General features: G+C 31.3%; 1 pseudogene; it reads right to left on the bottom strand.

Annotated features, from left to right (window-relative positions):
• Positions 1 to 4,029: 4,029 nt before the first annotated feature.
• On the bottom strand, positions 4,030 to 4,782 carry LOC108746438 (annotated as a pseudogene).
• Positions 4,783 to 5,431: the final 649 nt, after the last annotated feature.

The following is a 5,431-nucleotide window of genomic DNA, read 5'->3' as shown; positions in this document are numbered from 1 at the left end:
AACACTGTTGCTATTCAATAGCACGATAGTGTTAGCAAACTCCATGAACGATCCTAGCGTAGCATTGATAGGGTTTAACTAGAGAGATTTAATATTCGACGAAATTAAGTTAATGTCACGGATTCTGTTTTCAATCACCAACCAAACTTTTTTCTGTTTTAAATTTAAAAAATTTAAATTTTTAGGCTTTTATAAAGTATTTGTAACATAAATTTTTAATTTTCTCGTAGTGAATAACAGAACGCGACTTCAATTGCAATCTCTATGATGGCTTACCGGAGTGAATAATGTAAATTAGATTAAAAAATTAATAGTTATACTGAGTAAATCAATCAGATAAAAGGAAAAATTCTTATGCATCCGTTGTCGATTTGAGAAGAAGCGTATCTACATCTAATAAGGACCTTAAGCATCTGCAGCAGAACACCCTGCCGCGCTATACCGCAATAGTAACTTTTTTACGTACACGGGAATTAAAAATCGCCAGTAACAAGATACCTCTGATTTTTATATTTGTAATCAAATACACAAGTTGAACTGTGCAGAAACTTTGAAAAGTTAAAGATGATAGATACTCAAACAAGAATTACGTTTACTCTAGCCTAGTCATCAATTGCAGAGATTGAAATTGAGATTGCATTCACTACAATAAAATTTTAAATTCACGTTACATACGTACGTTTACTTTACAAAATTCTAAAGAGAGAAAAGTTTGGTGCCACTTGAAAACAGAATCATTAATCTAACCTTGACAAATGTTAAACGCTAGCAACGCTAGGGTCGTTCACGGATCTGTAAACGCAATGCTACCAATACACTACTTCAGAAGGAATAGCATTCAGCGCGCAGTTGTGACGTAACATACTAGCATTAATAATGTCATGATCATGTTTGTTAACGTTATCTGCAGTTCCGCGAACAGTTGAAGCGCTAAATAGCACGAATAGCATCTCCTCGAATACAATACCCATGGTGTGCTTAGTTTAGGCAAATCACGTCCCTTCTGTGAGTCTAGAGATTTGTTCGTGTCGCATGCTTCAAATTAATCCAGAGAGCACTTAGATCACAGGTAGGATGGCGGTTGGAGCAGTTCGATTTCATGCCCTAGAGTCTATAATGAGAATCGAGACGACAGATCGGAAGGACACTGTTACTGGGCCTTGTTTACACGTACAGAGTACGTTATACAAACTCACGTTTTCACTAACACATACACGATACGTATATCGTACAAACACACGTTTTTACTAACACATCGCACGGACCCAGGACCAATCCCGAAGCGAATCGAATTTGTCTTGACTCTCATTATAGTGATTAATGTGACAACATTTAGTGACACAAACGGATTTAGGACAAGTGAGCACGTCACTTAACCTAATCCGTGAGACTACTCCAATGAGTCGAACGTGTGCCCCGTTTCGTTTCGGGTGTTTTATGTTATTTTGATTATTTGAAAAGCGCTTTTATACAAAATAAATTTTTAATAAATAAATATAAAAGTCAAATTATATTTTTATATTATATTATATTTTATTATATATTATTTTATTATATTAGATACACATTACTCTCTTTAAATACGAAGCGCCAATATGGTCTGAATGTTAAGATGTTAAATTATTATATATATTTATTTAAATCAATTAATTTCAGAAATTATAATTGCGTGCCAATATGGTTGTCAGACTTGCAACGCAATCAATCTGAAATAATCATAATCCCTTCAAATTTCCCAAATTTAATCTTAAAAAAGTGTAATAAACTTATTGCGAAAAATTGCCTCGGACGGGAGTCAAATCCGTATCTTTTGCATTCCGCGCGAGCATAATTTCAACCTTATTCTGTATAACAAATAAAACTAAGATTCCTTATAAATAAAAAAACTGGAAAAGATACGAGCAATAGAAGTCAAGCGCAGAAGACGTCGCGCAAATAATATATCTATGACGTATGAAACTTCTTTATTCAATAAAACGCGCTTACTTCCAACTCACTTTTGAGCTCTCCTCAAAGATAAACTAAGATAAATAAACTGTGAATAAAAATTATCCTGTCAGCGAGTTCCCCTACCTCGAGAATGTAAATGCCAGAATTAAACCTAAAAAAATGAAAAAAATAGAAAAATAAATGAAAATAAGAAAATGGAAATATCGAAATAAACAATATGCAAAACTAATTTATCAAAAACTTTAAGATTATAATTAATTATTCCGAAAATAAGGACGCTCACCCTGATCACAAATCATAAACTATATCGCAAATATTACTATTATTCAAAACTATTCAAAAACCGGTTCTCGACATTTTGGTCAATCAGTATCAGGCACAGTGAGTCACTTTTAATTTTAGCTAATATTATTCAAGATTACAAATGGAAAAATTTTATCTTAAAACGATAATTAATAATACTTTATTCGATACAATACGTTTTCAACTATTACTGTAACATACCGCGAGATTCAGGCATCCTTAGGCATTGACATGAAAGCAATATATACGATTTTGCATGATCACTTGAGCGTACGGAAACTTTGCAGTCGTTGGATGCCACACAATTTGACCGAAGCTCAAAAACAGGCTCGTGTTAAACGGAGCAAAGAAATGCTCAAGATATTCAACCGAGATCGGTCAAATTTGGTCTACAACATCGTTATTGGGATCGAAACATGGATCTATTCGTATGAGCCCGAAAGTAAACAACAATCCACTGTTTGGGTATTTCAAAATGAACCGAAACCAAAAAAAATTGTTCGTTCACGCAGTGCTGTCAAGCAAATGATTGCTTGTTTCTTCGGTTATACCGGACATGTGACAACCGTGACTTTAGAGGATCGAAGGTATGTAAATACTGATTGGTACAACAATTTGTTTACCAGAAGTCATAAATGAATTGCGTAGAACAAAAATCGTCGCATCATCTTTCATCATGACAACGCCAGCTGTCACACAGCACGTCAAACCGTTGATTTTTTATCCAATAATAATGTCGAATTGATGACTCATTGTCCGTATTCACTTAATGATTTCTTTTTGTTCCCAAACGTTAAAAATAAGCGTAGTAAGCGATTTAAGTCGTCTGAAGTAGCTGTTGAAACATTTCGTACACTGATTTCTAAGGTTATAGCCTTAGAGTGGAAAAAATACTTCGAAAATTGGTTCGAGCGTATTAAAAAATGTATCAATCTTAAAGGTGAATACTTTGAAAAACAATAAAGCCATTTACCGAATTTTACATGTTTTTTTTTATATTGTTTGCAGAAACTTTTCCAGCAGCCTACGTGGAATCATGAAATAAAATTATTATATCATAGGTAGGTGAATTTGAGTTTTGGAGGAAAATATAGATCAGGTATTAATTTTTAATAAAAGATAATAAATCTTTATAATTAGGGTTTAAGTCCAATGCACTAATCTGCCATATTAAAAAATATAAGTTAAATTAAAGATATTGTTTTAGATTTCAGAAAATCTATAATATGATTAAGAGGGGGAAATGAATTTAATCATTCTAATGAAGAATTAAGGAAGAAAATGTTAATATTATAATAAGACGTTTTTTGCTAGGGCTTCTCAAATAATAAATAATAAAATTGATAGTCTTAGGATAGAGATAAGGGATCCAATAGATGAAATAATGTTTCATGATAAATATGAATCAGAATAGTCAGTGTATCAGCAAGGTATGCCTCTTAGTCCTAAAAAATGTTGAGGGAAAAAAGTAAGGTTAACTCCAATAAATATAGATAAAAATTGAATGTTTAAATAAAAGTTATTTAATTTAAAACCGGAAATTAGGGAGAATCAGTGAATAAATCCAGCGATAATTGAAAAAACTGCTCCTATTGATAGTACATAATGAAAGTGAGCTATTACATAATAAATATGTATCATGAAGAACAATGTCAATTGAGGAATTAGATAGTATGATTCCTGTAAATCCTCCTATAGAAAATAAAAAAATAAATCCTATTGATCATCATAGAGTTGGGTTATAATTAATTTTTATGCTGTGAAGTGTTGAAATTCATCTAAAAATTTTAATTCCTGTAGAAATGGGAATGATTATATAGTTGCTGAGGTGAAATAAGCTCGGGTGTCTACATCAAGACCAATGGTAAATATCTGATGGGCTCAAACAATAAATCCTTGGAAACCAATTGTAATTATGGTATAAATTATTCCTAGGGATCCAAAAGGTTCTTTTTTACCTCTTCCATCTATGATAATGTGAGAAATTAGTCCAAATCCTGGTAAAATTAGGATATAAACTTCAGGATGGTCAAAAAATCAAAATAAATGTTGATAAAGGATTGGATTACCTCCTCCAGAGAGGTAAAAAAAGAAGGTATTTAAATGCGGTCAGTAAGAAGTATAGTAATGGCTCTAGCAAGTACTGATAAAGAGAGAAGTAAGAGAATTGCTAATTAAAATTGGTCACATTAAAAGTGAAATTTTATCTATGGATAAAATTTTTTGATGTATATTTAGAATTGTGGAAATAAAGTTAATTGTACCAAGAATAGAAGATATTCCTGCAATATGAAGAGAGAAGATGATTAGATCGAGGGTCCATTATGGTGGTATGTTGGAGGTAAGTGGGGAGTATAATGTTTATCCAGCTCCTGTTCCAAAATATATAAAATTTCTTAGGATAAGGAGAGTTAAGGAGGGGGGAAATAATCAAAATCTTATATTATTTATTCGAGGGTAAGCTATATCGGATGATCCTAGTATTAGGGGGACTAAGAAATTTCCAAATCCTCCAATTATGAAGGGCATTACTATGAAGAAAATTATAATAAATGCATGATTAGTAACTAAGGAGTTATAAATTTAATTATTATTAATTATATTTCCACAAGATCCTAATTCTAACCGAATGATTATTCTTATAGCAGATCCAATTATTCCTGATCAAATCACTAGTAAGAAATAAAGAATGCCAATACCTTTATGATTAGTAGAGAATATTTATAGAGAATCATTTATTTATAAAATAATTTTAGTTTATAGAATTAATTAATTTATATTAATTAAATTTTTAATTTAATTATTTTATTTATAAAATAGAATTATATATTTTTTAATTTATTATTATAAAAAGTGATATAATTTTTAATATTTTGATGATAATTTTATTATAAAGTAAGATTATGGAAGATTTAAAAAATTAAGAAGAGATTTTTTATTTTAGAATTTAAAAATAAGATTTAATTTTGGGGTTACAATAGTAATATAGGGAGAAAAGTGTTAGGAATCACATTGTAATACATATTATGAACTATAGATGGCGTTACGAGCCTTCGCCGCCCCTCTTCGTTAGACAGATCCTCGCTGTTCTCCGTCCGCGAGACATGTAAAGGACGCGATTTGCTGAATAAAGTCTTTTTATTGAATTCGCGGTGTGATCAGTCATTACGGTTCCTCA

The sequence above is a fragment of the Trachymyrmex septentrionalis genome, unplaced genomic scaffold (assembly GCF_001594115.1).
Source record: "Trachymyrmex septentrionalis isolate Tsep2-gDNA-1 unplaced genomic scaffold, Tsep1.0 scaffold170, whole genome shotgun sequence".
Lineage (NCBI taxonomy): Eukaryota > Metazoa > Arthropoda > Insecta > Hymenoptera > Formicidae > Trachymyrmex > Trachymyrmex septentrionalis.
Note: the sequence above shows the minus strand (reverse complement) of the source record. Positions and strands in the feature narration are given on the sequence as shown.